The sequence below is a fragment of the Somniosus microcephalus genome, chromosome 20 (assembly GCF_052327205.1).
Source record: "Somniosus microcephalus isolate GS21.2 chromosome 20, FLI_Smic_1.0, whole genome shotgun sequence".
Lineage (NCBI taxonomy): Eukaryota > Metazoa > Chordata > Chondrichthyes > Squaliformes > Somniosidae > Somniosus > Somniosus microcephalus.
The window spans coordinates 82,865,816-82,887,433 of NC_141006.1; the positions used below are offsets into that span (position 1 = coordinate 82,865,816).

The 21,618-nt window shown below is 45.6% G+C and overlaps 1 long non-coding RNA gene across 1 annotated transcript; it reads left to right on the plus strand.

Moving 5' to 3' along the window:
• Nucleotides 1-4,123: 4,123 nt before the first annotated feature.
• Nucleotides 4,124-10,801, plus strand: LOC147103485 (uncharacterized). Its single transcript, XR_015072984.1, has 2 exons — nucleotides 4,124-4,982; nucleotides 8,621-10,801. It is a non-coding gene; the product is annotated as an uncharacterized LOC147103485 (long non-coding RNA).
• The last annotated feature ends 10,817 nt before the right edge of the window (nucleotides 10,802-21,618 follow it).

Here is a 21,618-nt window from a genome sequence, read left to right on the forward strand (position 1 = left end):
GAATTCTATCTGATATTGATGTGCCCCTAAGAAAAGAGACCATCTCTGGAGACGCTGTGCTGTCATCACCGAAACACCCTTCTTAGGGTTAAAAATGGACACCAACGGTTGATGGTCCGTCAGAAGTGTGAATTTTTGGCCCTGTAGGTAATGATTAAACTTCTTCACTCCCCATACAAGGCTAAGGGCCTCCCTATCGATCTGCGCATAGTTGTGCTCAGCGGAGGTCAATGATCTGGATGCAAACGCGACTGGCCTTTCCGTGCCATTTGGCAATTTATGTGAGAGTACTGCCCCAATACCATATGGAGAAGCATCACAAGCCAACCGAATAGGCAGTGTCGGGTTGAAGTGAGCCAACACTTCCTCTGAGGTGATCAATTCTTTGCTTTTGTGAAATGCCTTCTTACAGTTTTCGCCCCAGTCCCATGGTACCCCTTTCTGTAAAAGAGCGTTCAACGGATGCAGTACCGTGGATAGATTTGGCAGAAATTTATGGTAATAGTTAATTAATCCTAGAAACGACCTCAACTGAGAGACATTCTCCGGAGCGGGAGCCTTTACAACTGCCTCTATCTTGTCAGGAGACTTATGAAGCCCCTCCCGGTCAATGACATGACCACAGTACGAGATCCGCTTCTGGAAGAACTCACATTTCTGCCAATTTACTCTAAGTCCATACTCTTTCAGTCTGTTGAGCACCAGTTCCAAGTTAGCGAGATGTTGTTCATCACCATCACCTGTGATCAGAATGTCATCCAGGTAACATTGTGTGCCTGGAATTCCCTGTAATACTTGCTCCATGGCCCTCTGCCAAATTGCTGGAGCCGATGCCACTCCAAAAACCAGCCTACTGTACCGGTACAACCCTCGATGCGTGTTGATCGTGAGGTATTGGCGTGACTCTTCTTCAACCTCCATCTGCAAGTACGCCTGCGCCAGGTCTATCTTGGTGAAGTGTTTCCCGCCAGACAGTGAAGCGAAAATATCCTCAATCCGTGGAAGTGGATACTGCACCGTGTGAAGCACCGGATTAACGGTGATTTTGAAATCTCCACAGATGCGAACCTTCCCTGGATCTCCTGGCTTATTGTTCGCAGGACATTTCATAACGGGAACAATGGGCGTAGCCCACTCACTCCAATCTACTTTAGACAGTACACCTGAATGTTCTAGTGCTTCCAGCTCCGCTTCAACCGTAGGTCGTATTGCATAGGGTACCGGTCTGGCTTTAAAAAATTTTGGTTGTGCATGTTCATCAATCTTGATGTTTGCCGTAATTCCTCTCAGTGTTCCCAGTCCCGGCTGGAACACCTCTTTAGCCTCATCCAATATTCTGGACAATCGTTTAGGTTTGACAGCTGTTTCCCCGGAATCTACCGTTATTGCTTTCAAGGAGTGCCAGTCCATATTCATTTTCCTAATCCACTCCCATCCTAGTAGTGGTGGACCTCCTTCAGGTAGCACATATAAGTCCATTACTTGGCTTCCTTCGCCCTTGTGGACCACTTCTACCTCTATTTTTCCCATGGGGTACACTCTTTGCCCCGTGTACGTTTTCAATATAATCTCCGTATCCTGTAAGGGAATATGTTGGAATAACCTTCTGTAATCTTTCTTATTCATGACCGTCAATGCCGATCCAGTGTCCAATTCCATTTTTACTTGGACTCCTGCTATCTGAAGAGTGACCCAAATTGTCTGGAGGTCTGTATCCTTACCAACGTTGTGTATTCTTAAGCTATCCAGTTCATTACTGCTAGCGTCTGAATCTGACTTCTGTCTTCTGTTCGGTCAACCTGTTCTTTGTCACCTTGTGTACCTTTGCATATTTTCCTTGCGGTGACTTTTTGTTGCTGGTCTTCTTTCCTGACCGGCATACTTTAGCTATGTGGCCAAGCCTGCCACACGTTCTGCATTCTTGGTTTTTAAACCAACACTGGTTCTGATCGTGCGTTGTCTTTCCACAACGATAACATTTGACAGAACTCAAACCCAATTTGTTTGTACCGAGTTCCGGTGGCCGTAGCTGCATTACTGCCGTGCCTCTCGCTGCGGCCTCGTGTGCTGCTGCCATAGTGACCACCTTCTCGAGAGACAGCTCATTCTCCTCGAGCAGTCGCCTTTGTGTATCCTGTTTAAATAAACTACACACAAATCTATCTCGAAGTGCCTCTGTCAGTCCCGTTCCAAACTGACAATATTTTGCTAGCTTACGTAATTCCATCAAATATTCAGCATTGCTTTCATTTTGCAGCTGTCTTCTATCGTAAAATTTAAATCGTTCCGCTAGCATCAGCGGCGTGGGGTTAAGATGATTTTTTAGGACAGTAACAATCTGTTCGAACGTCTTATCCACCGGTTCATCTGGTGATAACAGGTGTTTCAATTGCCCGTATGTCTTCGCACCCATTAAGTTTAGTAATGTTAGTGCTTTATCTGCATCAGGAATTTTATTTGCCTTACAATAGTTTTGTATGCGTTCTACATACATAGCCCAGTCTTCTATATCACAGTCGAAGGCATTAATGTTCCCATGTTTAGGCATCGTAGCAATTTATTGTATTTTTAATGTTATCCAAGATGGCGGCTTCTCGCTCTTGTCATCGTCCTCCGCCCACAAAATGGCGGTTTTCCCGCGCTTGGCGGTCTTCACCCGTCCCCCGACGCTGTCTCCGCTTCACCGCGGCTCTCGCGCCTTCAGTTTCCCCAGACGCTGCGCCTTTAGCCCGAATGCGGCCCTTATCTCCGGTCGCGATCGATGTCCCGCGCTGCGCCTCTCGCTCGAAAGCGGCCCGGCCCTTATCTCCGGTCGCGATCGACCTCACCGCCCTTATTCCTCCATCTTCCCTCCCCGTCTGTACAGCCAACGCGGTTGACTTTCTGTCGCGTCGCTGCCCGGCTTACCCACCACGAGGTAGTAGAAGAAGCTGACAGTCGCTGATGGAGGCTTCGAGGTCAGGATGTCTTCTGCACTCCGGTTGCTCGATGCCTGCCGCTCGACGTGTCTTCCAGTAGGTGATGAGGGTGGAAACCTCTCTTCGACGTCCTGTCTGTGGACGAAGTCGCCGTGGAAATTACTGCAGCAGGGTAAGAATCGGACTCGTCGCCACTGTTAAGTCTGTGTGTTATAGTGAGAATTACTACACAGACCACAAGAGTAAATTCAATAAGTCTTTACTGGTTGGAGGTCAGGACTATATTGAATACAATATTATTACACTGTGCTTATATACCGGTGTGGTCACCACCGGTATTACGTATACAGCAGCCAAAGAAAGTAGTACCTTTCTTAAGGTGGACCAGGCTTAAGTTCTCTTAAGGTGGAACAGGTTACATACACCACAGGAAGCATTCCGGTTCGGAGCCAAGGAGCGTGAGCATTTGGCTCATGAGCTCAGACGGCTTGGTGTCCCTGAGGCCGGGCATAGCGAGCAGTCGGCGGGCACGCTCCACCTTCATGAGCCCGAAGACCTGTAACAACCGCGCCTTGATAGCTTCATACTTGCGGTCCTCCGGGGGGTTCTCAAGCAGGCTGACGATCCGCGAGGCGGTGGAGCTGTCGAGTGCGGAGACCACGTAAAAGTAACGGGTCTGATCCGCAACGATGTTCCGTAGCGCAAACTGGGCTACGATCTGGACGAACCACGAGGTCGCTTGTTGCTCCCAGAATTGCGGTAGCTTCAATGCACTGGCGTTTGTTTCCATGCTTCGTTCCTTCTGCGAAAACCGTTCGCAAAAGTCAGGGTCATCAATGTAGGAATGTCTAGTTCCTATTGTTGTGTATGTAATATGTGTGCTACTTTAAACCTATGGACAGGACTGCACTACTTGTAGGGCGTAGGGATACGCAGTACCACTCCTGGCCATAGGGGTATAAATAGTACTGTGGGTACTGATCTCCCCTCAGTTCCCGCCTGTGGGCATGAAGTAAAGACCTACGTGTAGTCCCTACCTCCAACCAGTAAAGACCTGTTTGAGTTATACGTTTAAGTCTTTGTGTTAATTGTTCAATACAATACACATACTTAACACTGGCGACGAGTCAGATTCTTACCCTGCGGCAGTTATTCCACGGCGGCTTCGTCCACAGACAGGACGTTGAAGAGAGGTTTCAAATGAGGAAATCTACATATTATAAGGGGTTAATTTCAGGTGCTTGCTAGGTATAAGTTTTCAGACTTGACACCGGTCAAGAGTCGATGTGTAACTAGAGCTATTGCACGTACTTGGATTACAGCCAAGAACAGATGTCTGCCCACCTAATGAGAATGTAGAAGTGAAACAATGGGTTTCATTTGAAGTACCCAGTGACTTAATAACTTGTACATGATTAAGATTAAGGAGGACCTCCGGTTACACGATTCATATCCTGTTATATCTTAACCGTTGACTTATGTGTCCAGGATCCTTCTGTCAATATGTTATTTCTACCTGATGATTAATCTAAAATGTATCCTGATAGAGGAACAAAGGAATGTCAATCAAACTTGTTTGTTACACTGTATAAATATAGTACGCTCACGCTGTATCATTGGAATAGTAGCCTCACCCCTTGAGTGGAGGTACTGATTCCCCTTGCAAGTTAAATAAAAGGCCTGTCCGTCTGACGAATCCAAGTGTGTATTGAGTCATTACCCAGAGCTAAGAAGTAAGGCACTTCTACAATTTGGAGGTTCCACCGAGATGGCTTGCTGTACCAATTGGTGAGTTAACAGACGCCGAGTACGTTGCTCGGTTGGGAAAATCCCATCGGCCGAAGGTGGTGTTTTGCCACATTTTTGGGACTTTCCCTGCCAGAAGCATAGCTGCGCATAGTCTGTTTATTCCATTGGACAGTACTGCCATCGGGTAATTGACTCACAAGGTTCGGAGGTTAAACTGCCGTTGTGACTGCTTCCCTTTCAGAAACGGAACAGAGGACCAGCCATGAGGCGCTGACGCCCTGCGAACAGGATCGTGCAGAAAAGGACTGTATAAAGGTACCAGAGAGAGAAGGTTAAGTCAGGAATTTGATTAACTAAGGAGCTAGCGATTTATTGGAAATTGAACTAGCAAGGTTCCAGCTTGCTGAGAGAGAAGGTTAAGTCAGGAATTTGATTAACTAAGGAGCTAGCGATTTATTGGAAATTGAACTAGCAAGGTTCCAGCTTGCTGAGAGAGAAGGTTAAGTCAGGAATTTGATTAACTAAGGAGCTAGCGATTTACTGGAAATTGAACTAGCAAGGTTCCAGCTTGAAGTTAGCTGGGACAAATTGAAGGCCCTTTTTGCTAAAGATTTGGCTAAAGGGAGTAGGGTAGAAGGAGAGAAGAGCTTGAAGTTAGCTGGGACAAATTGAAGGCCCTTTTTGCTAAAGATTTGGCTAAAGGGAATAGGGTAAAAAAAAGAGAGAAGAGTGGGCGGTTGTCTGAAACACAGTGTCAATGTTTAATGTTTATGAGAGTGAGTATTTAACTACTTGTTATTATCAATCAACTTTGCAGCTTTGTCCAGTAAGGCTGCATAGGTTGGGGATTTAGTAACACTTTGGTTGTTGTTTAACAAGTGTATTGTTTATTGTTTATTGTTATATGTATTAATGTTTAGTCATGTCTGATCTGTAGGGGCGTCCCACGCAGATCATAGAGTGTTACGGAATTGTTGTATGTTTTAACTAAAATATTTAAGCTGAAAAAAAAACTGCAGAAGGGGTTGGAAAAGACCCAAGCCGGGGAAGTGAGTCCCGCGGCGGAATGTATGGTTGAGAAAATAGTGATGTCTTTTACATGATCCACTAAGCTATTGTGGATTCAGTATTTTCCCCAGTTAGAAATACCTTCCACGAGGGTTGAGAACCCTCGAGTTTTTTATGTATGTATAGTTTATTAATCTGATCTGTAGGGGCGTACAACGCAGATCATGGATTGTCACGGGAGTTTAGATTGTTTTAAGTGAACCATTTAAACTGCTAAAATGAGTGCTAGCGCCAGTAAGCCACCCGAGAAAGGCACGCCAGCAGCCTTTATGTTAAAGAACTGGTCAATCATCCATTGATCACCTACCAAATTGGTCCAAATGGACTGTAAATAAGACTAGACCCTTTCCCTCAGATAGTCATTTAACATAGAAAGAATTACTTGCCTCGAGAAATGTTTAACGGACAAGAGAGAAATAGAGAACAGCCAGATAAAAAGACTGCCTCTATGTTTGTTGAGTCAGAAAAAAAAAATTACCCTGAAGAAACACCTTTCTCCTCTATTATGGTAGGATAACAAGGTAACTATAGAAGGATGAATAGAGGGGAATATAGAGGAAGACGTGGTAGAGTAAGAGGGTATGGATGATCTGGTAATTGTTACAATTGCGGACAACCCGGACATTGGGCAAACCAATGCCCTGTGAAAAATCGTCAGAACAAAACCTCCAATAATGGACCTCCGTTAGAGAATAAAGGTCCTAATTTCACTGTCCATAACCCTTTTTCAGACCAGTCAGGAGGTTACCCTACAAACGGACAGGGATTTAGGAGAAATAGAGATCAGAATTACTGACTGACACCAGCAGCCCCAGGCGCCACAGACCACCAAATGCCCGTTGTTTCTTTAAATTCACGCAGCGAACCTGAAATTAAAATGCAAATAGCTGGGAGACCTATGTCATTTTAGTAGATACAGGAGCAACCTTTTCGGTGTTAGGGAAAGGATATTCTGAAGGAATGCCTATTAATGGGAAAAAGACCCCGATAGCTGGATTGGCTGGAATACTACAACGCTTGAATCAATCGACTCCCCTCACAGTAAAAGTAGAAGAATTTGAGGAAGAACACTCCTTTCTGTTATCAGGAGATGTCTCTATGAATTTATGTGGAAGAGACTTGCTGTGCAAAATGAATGCTACAATCATTTGCTCCGCATCAGGAGTAACAGTAGAAATCCAAATAGATAAGGCATATGCGTACCCAGTAACAGAAATAAAACACCCTGTTCTTTACGCATGGGAAATTGCCGACCCAAGTTTGAGTCCCAAACTTGTCAGTCTGTTAGGAGCGTGGGGATTCATTACAAGCTCCATAAAACAATACCAGGAATCCCTGAAACTAGGGAAATGGCATCCAAAATTGCACTGCACGGCCTGCTATGACAAAACAGGACAAGATTATCAGCCGTTTTTTAATTTAAAATACCTCCTAACTATTAGACTGCACAGCCCTATAAAGTTACAATTAATCCAGCTGCACCATTACTCAAAAGGTCACAGTATCCATTGTCAGAGAAAGCAGAAAAAGGAATTGAGCCAGTGATGGAATCATTGTTAAAACAGGGAGTTAACGCCGGATAGAATAAAGGTCGTTTGCAACACATCGTTGCCAAAAACTAAAAGAGAAATGAAGCATTTTCTAGGAATGACTGGCTATTGTAGACAATGGATATTGAACTATTCAGAAATAACCAGACATGAGCATGACAAATTTGGAAAATTCGCGGTTACCTGACTTCCTCGGGAACCCAGATTAAAAATGCACAAGAAGTGCAAAATCTTTTACTAGCTATTCAGAGACGTAAACAGATTGCAATTATTAAGTGCCAAGCGCACATGGGGCATTTGGACAAGGTTGCGCTTGGAAACGTTGCTGCAGATAGCGCTGCTAAGTCAGTAGCTATATCAAGTACTGAACGACAAGTTTCAGCCTTCCCTGTTAGGGAAAAGCCAGAGATACCGCAGCCCCCGTCCTTAGATGATGTGCTGACCCACCAAGATAGGGCCAGTTCTGATGAAGTAAAGGAATGGGTTGTTAATCATTGTTTTAAAAAACACTGACGGCTTATGGGTTCATCATGACGGCCGCATGGTGGCACCCAAATCATTACTATCACCAATTGCCCGATGTGTTCATAAATTCACCCATGCGGGCAAAAGGGGGATGGCGGACTATATCCTCAAGACCTGGTATGCACCAGGAATCTCAAAGTTGGCAAAACAAATATGTGAAAATTGTATTATCTGCCAGACCATGAATGCAGGAAAAAAAATAAAGAAGGTACAGCCCGCATCCCATCCAAACCCCATGGGTCCTTTTGTACACTTGCAAATGGATTTTATTGAACTACCTGTGTGTATGAGCTTTAAATATGTATTAGTTATTGTTGATATGTTTTCAAGATGGATTGAAGCGTTTCCTTGTAGAAAGAGTGACGCCACTACTGTTGCTAAATGTTTATTGAAGGACATTGTACCGCGCTTTGGGATACCAGCAAAACTGTCAAGTGACAATGGGTCCCATTTTATGGGAACAGTGATTAAGGAACTATGCAAAGCCTTACAGATTAACCAGCACCTCCATTGCAGTTATCATCCACAGTCGGCTGGACTAGTGGAAAGATATAACGGGATGCTGAAAAACAAGCTTGCAAAACTGTGTAAAGAAACTGGACTTAAATGGGTTGATTTGTTACCCATAGCTTTAATGACAATGCGGTCTGCTACCAACAGAACTACAGGATTGTCGCCTCACGAGATCGTCATGGGAAGACCACAAAGATTGCCCTTTTCGGCACCTTTAACAGCTAAATAAATGGACATTCATAAAATGGAGGAAGATATGTTGAGTTATTGCATTGCACTAACCAAATGCATTTCTAGTTTCCATCAACAGGTGAAGGAAGCCCAGGTCGATCCCGCTGAAGGAAAGTGCCATACTTTCGAGCCAGGAGATAACGTCTACATAAAAATCTTCAAGCGAAAGAATGGCCTTCAACCCAGATTTGAGGGACCCTTCCAAGTACTCCTGACCACAAACACCGCTGTAAAAGTAAAGGAGCGACCAACATGGATACACGTGTCCCATTGTAAGAAGGCATCAGTTGAAGACGATACACTGCCAAGATGAACTGGATTTGGACTCTAATAAGACTGTCCCCTTTGTTAACGATAATTGAAACTGCCATATTGATTTATCAGATCCCCTGAAGGGCAAACCATGCATAGAAGAATGTGTACTTTTAAACAGTGATTTCTTTTATATTATATGCTATAACGAGACTATGAAGGTTCAGCTTCAGGATCACACTATGCAGGTACCCCCGTATCAACCCCTGAGTCTTAGGATTAGGCAGAATAAGATAGTAGAAGAAGATAGTGGACAGAAGCTTGATAAGCTATGGGTCACATGCCGTGATACTGTATTACCAAGTGACAAAACTGCGAACGGAGGGGTTATCTGCAATGGTAATTCAAGGGGAGGACTGGCCCTGACAGCTAAGTCAATGTTTTGTGATAATCCTTTTCATAACTATCATCAAGTTATCTGTACGCTAAAAGACAGAACCTTGCCAAATGCTGGATATGCAGCCACATCCCTGTGCATGCAGAGGGTGGAATACCTCTAAGGCCCATTCCCTTCGAAATAGAAGAGATGGTAGGGTGGTTATTACAGTCTAATACCACCTGGAATAAGGAGGCAGCCAGTACATTTTAGACCCAAAATAGTTTAAACCCAGATCAGTTGGAAAATGAATAGAAAGATGCAGGATACAACCTTATAAAATTTGAAGGGTGGTTTCATCCCCAATATGATAATCGAAGGAATCCAGAGAGTCTATTAGTGCATACCCTTGGTTACCACAAAATTGGACTGGGTCATGTTATTTGGGATATGTAGTGCCCTATATACATCATATTTCATCTTTGGATAGCCACCCTGGGACACGAGTAAAACGAGCCATTACAGAAACTGAAAGGTTCTTTGCTATAGCATTTCCCTGGTATGGAACAGGGAAGCTAGCAAGAGAATCTATAAGCATGGCAGCAGTGTTGGAACAAATAGCCAATGATACTGCTGATGCTCTTAGTGATGTAAACGCAGAAATGGTGGCTTTGCGCACTGTTGCTTTACAAAACCGCATGGCTCTGGACTATTTGTTGGCAAAAGAAGGGGGCACATGTGCAATCATAAAAACCAAATGTTGCACCTATATTCCAGATAACTCAGAAAATATCACCAACCTGGTAAACCACATAAAAGGAGGCTGTAGAGAAACTACGTCAACCTGAACCGTGGTCCATGTGGGATTGGATTTCAGGATGGGGGAGGAGCATTAGGAAAGCAAATTTTGGAAGTCTTAATTGCAATTGTGATGATTATAATTTTAATTAGTTTATTGATTGGTTGTTTAAAATTATTGTGTACAAAAGTCCTTTCCTCATTAACGTCAACTCCTCCAGTACCAATGATATCTGAATATGAGGATATTAAGGGTGAGACCTTTGATATAGAATTTCTTAAACTTAGCGAAATAGATTGTCCTTAGAAAGGACAAAAGGGGGGAATGAGGAAATCTACATATTATAAGGGGTTAATTTCAGGTGCTTGCTAGGTATAAGTTTTCAGACTTGACACCGGTCAAGAGTCGATGTGTAACTAGAGCTATTGCACGTACTTGGATTACAGCCAAGAACAGATGTCTGCCCACCTAATGAGAATGTAGAAGTGAAACAATGGGTTTCATTTGAAGTGCCCAGTGACTTAATAACTTGTACATGATTAAGATTAAGGAGGACCTCCGGTTACACGATTCATATCCTGTTATATCTTAACCGTTGACTTATGTGTCCAGGATCCTTCTGTCAATATGTTATTTCTACCTGATGATTAATCTAAAATGTATCCTGATAGAGGAACAAAGGAATGTCAATCAAACTTGTTTGTTACACTGTATAAATATAGTACGCTCACGCTGTATCATTGGAATAGTAGCCTCACCCCTTGAGTGGAGGTACTGATTCCCCTTGCAAGTTAAATAAAAGGCCTGTCCGTCTGACGAATCCAAGTGTGTATTGAGTCATTACCCAGAGCTAAGAAGTAAGGCACTTCTACACAAACCGCACCACCCCACTGGAAGCGACAGGCATTAGGACCCTGAAGCCTCCATCAGCGACTGAAAACTGGAGGACAGAAGACACCCTGCAGCTTCTTTTTCAACCTCGGTGGTGGGTAAGCCGAGCAGCGTTGGCTGCAAAGACAGGGCTGGGGGAAGTCGGAGGTACAAGGGCGATCGCGATCGGGAGATAAGGGCCATCGATCGCAATCCCTGATAAGGGCCGCACTCGGGGCTGAAGGGAGACGGCGTCGGGGGACGGGTGAAGACCGCCAAGCGCGGGAAAACCGCCATTTTGTGGGCGGAGGACGACGGCAAGAGCGGGAAGCCGCCATCTTTGATAACAAGTAAAGAAAATAAAATCTGAGAAATTGCAAATCTACAATGCCTAAACACGGGAATATTAGCACCTTTGTTAGTGGCCTCGAAGATTGGGCCATATATGTTGAAAGAGTAAAAAATTATTGTAAGGCCAATAAAATTCGTGACCAAGATAAAGCTCTAACATTATTAAATTTAATGGGTGCGAAGACATACGGGCAATTGAAACACCTGTTATCACCAGATGAACCGGCGGATAAGACGTTCGATGAGATTGTTACTGTCCTGAAAGATCATCTAAACCCCACGCCGCTGATGCTAGCGGAACGATTTAAATTTTACGACAGAAGGCAGCTACAGCATGAAAGCAATGCTGAATATTTGCTGGAATTGCGTAAATTAGCGAAATATTGCCAGTTTGGAACGGGACTGACAGATGCACTACGAGACAAATTTGTGTGGTTTATTTAAACAGGATACACAAAAGCAACTGCTCGAGGAGAATGAGCTGACGCTTGAGAAGGCAGTCACTATGGCAGCAGCACACGAAGCCGCAGCGAGAGGCACGGCAGTAATGCAGCTACGGTCACCGGAGCTCAGTGCACACAAATTGGGTGTGAGTTCTGGCAAATGTTATCGTTGTGGAAAGACAACGCATGATCAGAACCAGTGTTGGTTTAAAAACCAAGAATGTAGAACTTGTGGTAGGCTTGGACACATAGCTAGAGTATGCAGGTCAGGGAAGAAGACCAGCAACAAGAAGTCACCGCAAGGAAAATACGCAAAAGTACACAAGGTGGCCGAACAGGAGTCCGATTCAGACGCTAGCAGTAATGAACTGGCTGGCTTAAGCAGTATTGAACTGGCTAGCTTAAGGGTACTCAACGTTGGTAAGGGTGCAGACCTCCAGACAATTTGGGTCACTCTTCAGATAGAAGGAGTCCAAGTAAAACTGGAATTGGACACTGGATCGGCATTGATGGTCATAAATAAGAAAGATTATGGAAGGTTATTCCAACATATTCCCCTACAGGATACAGAGCTCATATTGAAAACATACACGGGGCAAAGAGTGTACCCCATCGGGAAAATTGAGGTCACAGTGGTCCACAAGGGCGAAGAAAGTCAAATAATGGACTTATATGTGCTATCTGAAGGAGGTCCTCCACTACTAGGACGGGAGTGGATTAGGAAAATGAATATCGACTGGCATTTCCTACAAACAATAACGAGTGAGAACTCGGTGAACATAATCAACCCAGACTCTGGAACGGATGATGGTAAGACCAACCCGTGTGCAAAAGACAAAGTTTCAGCACAGAATTCCACTGAGATAGAGAATTCTGAGTCTGTCCAGTCTACTGACATGCACATTTCTGAGGGACACCGGGCTCGAACTCAACTCCATTTCAAACTGCAACAGCAATTAGAACAAATGATTCGCCGTTTTGAGCAAGAGATGAATGCGACGAAAGAGTTCTTTGATATAGAGTGGGAACATCTGGAAAGACAACAGAAGCAGCTGCTGGAGCAAATGGAGCAGGAGCACACAAAACGTCTGATGTCAGAGGAGTTAACGGTCAGCCAACTCCTGCATATGCTGAAGGACAGGACTCTGAAATGGGAAAAACTTGAACACGAACTTCAATATTCAAACGAAAGGGGTTCGGAGCTCTCAAAGGTTATTGGAAGAGCTGAGGTGGCAACACAGACTGAGATGACTGCAACAGAGCAGCCCTTGGATGCCAAAAGTACGCTGACTCACGTCAACGTAGAACAACAGACCGCTGAAACAGCTGCTCCGGTAGAGGGATTGAATAGTCCGATCAATCAATCTCCAAAAGAAGTTGAAGTAGTAAAATCTCAAATGAGGTCATTAGTAAACGACTTGCTGAAAGCCCAGAAAAAGCTGGATGAAGAGGTACGCATGAAGAAGTCTCTTCAGGAAAGATGTCTGGACTTGGAACAAAAGCTGGCTAACGCCCAGCTGGGTATGGAGGAAATAGAAGACCCTCTCGCTGGCCTAGATCAGGACGACACCGAATATTACCATGACCTATTGAGTGACACTGAATATTATAGTGACCTGGTCTGCCCAGCTTGTGATGAAAACTCCCAAAGTGCAGAAATCAGGATGAATCACTTAAAGTCTAAGGAACATAGGGAGATGGTGGCGCTACAGCTGGCAGCTGACAGGGGAGCCCAGAGAGTCTCTAAGGAGCAGAAAAGGAAAAGACGAAGCAGAAGATGATAACCATCTGAACCATTATCACCCCTACCAGATCACACACATGGTCCCTCCGAACGGAGCCAAATCAGTTCGGAAGTTCAAGCTGTTAAATCCATGGAAGGACTATTGAATGAGTCACTCCAGCAACGTGAACCGACTACACCACAGAGACTGAATCTGTGAACTATTTTCCGCAGAGATTGAATCTGTGAACTGTTTTCCGCAGAGACTGAATCTGTGATCTATTTTGACATGAAGTTATCTATGTATCTATGTTATTCTGTTATGTAAACCTGAAGTTATATATGTATATATGTTATTACGTTATGTTAAATGGGGAGATGACTGTAAAGCTAAGAAGGGAGGAATGTTGTGTATGTAATATGTGTGCTACTTTAAACCTATGGACAGGACTGCACTACTTGTAGGGCGTAGGGATACGCAGTACCACTCCTGGCCATAGGGGTATAAATAGTACTGTGGGTACTGATCTCCCCTCAGTTCCCGCCTGTGGGCATGAAGTAAAGACCTACGTGTAGTCCCTACCTCCAACCAGTAAAGACCTGTTTGAGTTATACGTTTAAGTCTTTGTGTTAATTGTTCAATACAATACACATACTTAACACCTATCAAGAGACTGAGGTCGACTCAGGCGATCAACAAACGATGTTTAATATAAAACAAACTGAGTTTAACAAACCAATGCACGAGAACTACGAAAACAGGTCTAGTCAGTTTGGAGGCTCCACGAGGACTGCTTGGGCGGTCCCGTGGCTGGCGTCATGACGTCATCATGTTTTTCCTGCCAATGGGGGATCACGTGATGAACGGCGTGATGTCATCGCGTTTGCCCGCGCTCTTAAAGGGACCGCGCTCTGTACATGCAAACAGTAGATACAAAGATACAGACTCAGGCTGTAGTTAACACACTGTTAAAGGGAATTATATACATTTGATCGGAGTCCCTTAGTGGCTCCGCCACAGAATCATCCTTGTAAATCTTCTCTGCACCCTCTCCAGTGCCTTTATATCCTTTTTATAATATGGTGACCAGAAATGCACGCAGTACTCTAAGGCTGCAATTTTGCTGGTGCTCAGGGGGCGGGTTCAGAGGCGGGTCAGGTGTTAATGTCACAGTGATTGACGGTGGGTCGGAAACCCGCCGCCAACCCGCCTCCGTGTGAGTTTCAAGAGTGTCAGGTCTGTGATTTCACAACAGACCTGACACCAAGCAGCGGGTAAGGGATTTAAGGCACTTAACTCCTTGTTAAGTGCTTGTTAACTGCTATTTTGAGAGCCTTTTGCAATTTTCCAACATTTGATTTGGGTTTCACGATATTCAGAGATCACGCCAGGTAAGTGTGTCGGGAAGACCAACGAGCTGGAAACTTCACAGCTGCAACTGCAGTTTAAAAGCTGCACTCTCAATTCTGCTCAATTTCAGATTCAGAGGTTGCTGATTTCATGATTTGGGAGACTGTCTTGAGGCTGTAAGTGTCTGGTGTTAACTCTATAACCACTGTCACCTGCATTGCTGGACATAAAAGGTGCCCTCACCCCTTCACTGTGCCACCTCAAATTGGGATCACACAAATGGCAGGGATTTCAAACGTTCATACAAGATTAATGTATTGCAACATAATAAAAGAACAGAAACTTAACATTGCATTCTATGAGAACACCCAAGTGAGTACCCTTGTGATCATTTATGTGTCAGCTTTCTCTATGTGTGCTTCTACGTTGTGCTATCTCTGTGGCTTCAGCCTGCTCACTTCCCTGCTGCACCTGCTTAGACGCCTTTGGCGGTCGTCCTCTGGGTTTTGGAGCCTTTGAAGGCCCAGCCAAAGGCTGCTCCCCCTGCGGCTGCACAGGAGCAGACTCGGCCACCACTGCTCGGGCCGTCATCTAGGACTCTGACCGAGGGGTTGGCAAGGGGATAGAGGTTTGAGAGCTTGGAGAGGAGCCCCCACTTGCATGCCGCCTCCCACCATCATCCCTCTCATGGGCCACCTGCACTTCTCTGCTAGCAAGGAGCTGGAGATCAGCTTGCTGCACATCAGTGGGCCATGAGGACCCGTCTCTGTACTGACAGTCCTCATGACTGGGACGTCCATGTACCTTTGGTTCATCTCAATGATAGATGCTGATCCACCCTCCATAGCTGACCATCTATTTAGAAGTGACACCATATTCATTTGAGTCTGGTGATTTATGTCCTCCATGGAGGTTGCCATCCTTTCCATGGCGGGACCTACATTCACCATTGCGTGCACCACGGCATTGCTCATGTTTGAGATGGACTCCTCCATTCTCTGCACACTCGCAGTCACCATGGTTGCAAACCCAGTCAGAGCCTCCTGCACTTGGTCCTGAAACTACAGCACTGCTCTCTTTCTGGATGGTTCCCGAGGCTCAGCATCTATATGCAGCTGAGCAGAGATAGGAGCATCCTGCGGCCTCTAAAGAGGACTCTCCACTGCTGTCCCTGTCTCCACCATCTGCTCTTGCTCACTCGTGAGTTGTGAAACACCAGGTGACAACACTACTTTATCTCGCAAACGACCCACCAAGGTGTGCATCACTGTGCTGGTGCTGGGTGCGCTCATTTCTGCTGACGCTGCTCCCTCAGAGGATGCAGTATCCTTTGAGGAGTCCTCCTGCTCTTCCTCCTGGACAATAGGGAGGGGGGCTCTTGATGGTCCTGTGGGAGACATGAGTTAGACATGTGATATGTAGATTGCAGACACATCCCATTGTGCACATGATGAGCATTCAATTTCTAATGACATCAGATGCCATCTGTGTCACTCATGAAAGCCAAATAAGATGGATGGAGAAGCATTCTGTCACCAGGTTGTTCTACTGAGCCCGTCTCTCCATCCCCCACTTCGAGCTGTTCCACCGATCCCACAATGTCCAGAGCGGCCTCCTCAGCGCGGGTGAGCTGTGAGAAGGATGGTGGTCCTCCTCCTGTTCTCTCCCTCTCCCTCTTATTGTGGGCTCTCTTTTCCTGCAATGAAGGAAAGAAGTGGAGTTTCAGTGAGAGTGATGGAATGAGTGTAAAGAATGGATCGGGTCGATGTTTAACATAGTAACATAGAGTAACATAGAGATAGGAACAGGAGTAGGCCCTTCGAGCCTGCTCCGCCATTCAATGAGATCATGGCTGATCCTCGTCTGAGATCATAGCTGATCTTACCAGTTCAGTACCCCGTCCCCGCCTTTTCTCCGTAACCCTTAATCCCCTTAGCCTTCAGAAATATATCCAATTCTCTCTTGAAAATATTTATTGAATTAGCCTTCACAGCCCTCTGTGGCAGGGAATTCCACAGGCTCACCACTCTTTGAGTGAAGAAATTCTTCCTCATCTCTGTTTTAAATGATTTGCCCGCTATTTTTAGACTGTGGCCCCTGGTTCTGTGCTCCCTGGCCATTGGAAACATTCTCTCTGAATTCAGCCTGTCCAGGCCTGCCATAATTTTATATGTTTCGATGAGATCCCCTCTCAATCTTCTAAACTCCAGTGAGTACAAGCCCAAACTATTTAATCTCTCTTCGTAGGTCATTCCCGCCATTCCAGGTATCAGCCTGGTGAATCGCCGTTGCACTCTTTCCATGGCAAGAACATCCTTCCGCAGATGGGGCGACCAAAACTGTACACAATACTCCAGATGCGGTCTCACCAGCACCTTGTACAGCTGTAGTAAGGTATCCCTATTCCTATACTCGAACCCCCTTGATATGAAGGCCAACATACCATTTGCCTTCTTAATCGCCTGTTGCACCTGCATGCTCTCCTTCAGTGACTGGTGCACAAGAACACCCAGGTCCCTCTGCACTTCCCCATCTCCCAATCTATTGCCATTTAGATAATAATCTACCCTCCTGTTTTTACCCCCAAAGTGGATAACCTCGCATTTATCCACATTATAGTGCATCTGCCACGTATCCGCCCATTCCCCCAACCTGTCCAAATCGCACTGTAGCCTCCTGACATCCTCATCAGAGCCCACCCCTCCTCCTAGTTTAGTGTCGTCAGCGAATTTGGAAATATTGCATCCAATTCCCTGATCCAGATCATTTATATATATTGTGAACAGCTGGGGTCCCAGGACAGATCCTTGCGGCACCCCGCTGGTCACTGCCTGCCACTCTGAAAACGAGCCGTTTATTCCAACTCTCTGTTTTCTATCCGCCAGCCAGTTCTCTATCCACGTTAATACTTTGCCCCCAATCCCATGAGCCTTAATTTTGCATGACAATCTTTTGTGTGGAACCTTATCGAAGGCTTTCTGGAAGTCAAGGTACACCACATCCACTGGCTCTCCCCCATCTATTTTACCAGTTACTTCCTCAAAAAATTCCAGCAGATTAGTCAAACACGATTTACCCTTTGTAAATCCATGTTGACTCTGTCCGATCCTTTCCCCATTTGTCAAGTGCTCCGCTATTTTATCCTTAATAATGGACTCTAGCATTTTGCCCACAACCGATGTAAGGCTTACTGGTCTATAATTCCCTGCTTTCTCTCTACCTAGAGGGAGGCTGTGATGGAGTGGGTTCCCATAATGAAGTTCCCTCCTTTTGAGTTGTTAGTTGTTGTCAGTGCATAACCTTGAGGGTGTGTGTGAGGGGTGCATAGTAAGATGGGGAAGTGAATCTGTGCATAGGGAGAGAGAGATGGGTGTAAGGGATGTTAGATTGAGTCAGGATGTGCAGGAGTAGGGTTAGCAATGCAGTGATGGGGATGTGATGACAGGAATTAAGGTAAGTGAGCTTTTATACTCACTTTTCCAGAGCGCAGGAGATCATTGAACCTTTTCCTGCATTGGACCCAGGTGCATCTATACACAGACCTGGCATTGACCTCTTCAGCTATTCGCAGCCAGGCTGCCTTTGTCTGTTGAGGAGGTTTCCTTCTTCCATCAGATGGGTACAGGACCTCCCGACGTCCTCTGACTCCCTCAACAAGAACATGGAGGGAGTTCTCATTGAAGCGGGGAGCTGCCTTTTGTTTCTCTGTAGGCATTGTGGTGAGAAGCAGCAGTCAAAAGCACCAGAAACTACCTGAGATCTAATGGGGGAAATGGCCCCCTTAAATACACATCAGCACATCAGCTGACCAAACTTGCACCTTGTGTTGAGGGCGGGTAACCCACACGGTGGGCTTAACTAGGCCAATCAGCGGAAAATTATGTCAGCTGGCCGGCAGGAGCCGGCAGTGGCACGGGAACCTGCCCACTACCGTGCTTGGTTTTCTTTTTTTATGGCCGTGCTAAACTGCATCGCAACTTTTAGTGATTTGTGTATTTGTACTCCGAGATCCCTTTGTTCCTCTACCCCACCTAGACTCACACCCTCCAAATGATAAGTGACCTCCCTATTCTTCCTACCAAAATATAATACATTACATTTATCTGTGTTGAACTTAATTTGCCAATTAATAGCCCTTCATAGAAACATAGAAGATAGGAGCAGGAGTAGGCCATTCGGCCCCTCGAGCCTGTTCCGCCATTTAATGAGATCATGGCTGATCATCCAAATTCAGTACCCTGTCCCTGCTTTCTCCCCATATCCCTTGATCCCTTTAGCCTTAAGAAATATATCTAACTCCTTCTTGAATATATTTAATAAGTTGGCCTCAACTGCCTTCTGTGGTAGAGAATTCCACAGGTTCACCACTCTCTGGGTGAAGAAATTCCTCCTCATCTCAGTCCTAAATGGCTTACCCCTTATCTTTAGCCTGTGACCCCTGGTTCTGGACTCCCCCGCCATGGGGAACCTCCTTCCTGCATCTAGTCTGTCTAGTCCTGTTAGAATTTTATAAGTTTCAATGAGATCCCCTCTCATTCTTCTAAACTCTGGCGAATATAAGCCCAATCGACCCAATCTCTCTTCATATGTCATTCCTGCCATCCCAGGTATCAGTCTGGTGAATCTTCGTTGCACTCCTTCCATGGCAAGAACATCCTTCCTCAGATAAGGAATGAGGAACTTTACCAAATGCTTTTTGGAAGTCTAGACACATCACATTGTCGAGATTTCCACAGTCAACTTGGAATACCTTTATAATAGCAAAATAATATCTGTTACATTTCCAGCTTTTTCCAGTTCTGATGAAGGGTCCCAGACCTGAAATGTTAACTCTGTTTCTCTCTCCATGGATGCTGCCTGGCCTGCTGAGTATTTCCAGCATTTTCTGTTGTTATTTTGGAATGTACCTTGCTGTCTCCTGTTGTCCAGATGCTATGTAAGTGTTTCAGGTGCAATTTAGCCACTACTGTTGACAGATAGCTGAGGGCTGACAGCATGGCAGAGGCAAACATCTTGAGCTAGACCTTCTTTTGCTTAACACTGATGTGAAAATTTATGCCTTTGAGCTTTATGCTGGTCAACTAGCTACCTGTCCTCACTACTTGAGTTATCGGAGACAGTGGCCAGAATTTTGCCTACCTCAGTGGGTCCAGTGCAGGCGGTGGCCATGGTGGGTCGCGACCCCGCTGCTAGCGCCATCCCGCTGCTAAAAATGAACTTACGTTAATAGGGCCTATTAAGCCCACCCAGTGCGTTACCTGGCCCAATTAAATGGTACGGGTCTGGTGATGTCTTTCATGACGCATTTTCAGCCGGGCACTTTAAAGGGACCATGGCCACATTAGATTTGATGTTTAATCTAACATAGTGCTATCAGTGCACTACAGCATTGAAGTGCTGCAAACACTGACAATGATTGCACAGAGGCAGAGGGCTGCACGCTGAGCATGCAGGAAGGTCCCCTTCCCATCTGATGGGCGGAAGAGACCTCCCCAGAAGACCAAAACAGCTTGGTTGCAGATTGCAGAGGAGGTCACAAGCAGGGATGTGTTTAGGAGGACCTGGGTACAGTGCCGCAAACATTTCAATGATCTCAGTAGATCATGAAACATTAGTACAAAGCCACACTCAACCTCATCCTGCTGTGCCACTCATCACATCCCCATCACTCTGCCTTCCCTACCCTACTCCTGCACATCCTTACTCACACCAACATACCTTGCACCTCCACCCAGCCCTCCCTATCTACAATATCACATCCCCATCTCACTAGCCACCCCTCGCACTCACTGTCATCCAGGTGCGATCATACCAACTAACAACACACAAGGGTAGCCACTCGGGTGTTTTATCCAATCTTTGTGTAAAGTTTCTGTTAATGTGGTGTCAAACATAAAAACCTTTATTTTCAACACTTTCTGGTCCTGGACAGATTTGTGTGCACCTTTGGAAGTGGCTTAGTGAGTTGCAGTGAATGGTGAGGCATAACGGTACCCCCGCAATGGTGGTGAGTGTGAAAGGAATGGCTTGGGCATTGTAGAGATGCTTTATGGTGTTGGTGTGGGGTAGTGCCAACCTGGTGCCTCATGTGGCAGCCATATGGGTATACAGCATAAAGTTAACTAAATCTGGCTATGATGAGGTCATCCCTGGCCTCCTGGGCAGCAATGTGCTTGGTTGCTGATGCCCTCTGTCCTGTGCAGCATCAGGTGATTGCGGAGAAGGTTGGTGTTGTTGTTAGTGCTGCTGCTGTTGGGGCTGATTGTGGTCCGATTCTGAGGACCAAGGTGAGACAGTATAAATGGCACCCATGTTGATGGAATAGATGGCAGCTGAAGTAGAGATGACAGAAGCAATCTGTCAATGGTGAAAGAGTTCTTCCAATGAGCTGAGACTGGATGGAGACTTTGCTGGAAAGACTTGCAGCCTGCAGAATCTCTGCTAGAAATGGACTGAGCAGCAGCTCAGTCAAGTGGGAGCTTTAACTGAACATTTGATGCTGTTAAGTAATCGGCTGGAGCGATGGCCACAGGGCTCCCGCCTTAGGTTGACAGAGGTGCTTCCCGAGCAGCGTGGTTGCCGTGGCCATCCAGTTAAATTTAAAAAGTAAGTTGAAAAAGCCTGTTAAGGCCTGACAACTAGCTGTTAATCATCTCAATTGAGTTGCCCGCCGCTGCTGGTCAGGTCAGCTCCGCAATGACAGACACGCCTGGGGGAAAGGCATGTGGGGCCGGGCTGGCAGCGGGTTCCTGACCCACTGTCAAAAATAACTTTTCCACCCAACCCACCACCGATCGCGCCTGCTACAACCCCGGAAAATTCAGGCCACAGTGTAGTTTTCAACTTCTTCATTTGGAAGTTATTCAACTACCAGGATGAATGTAAATCATTAAGTGCAT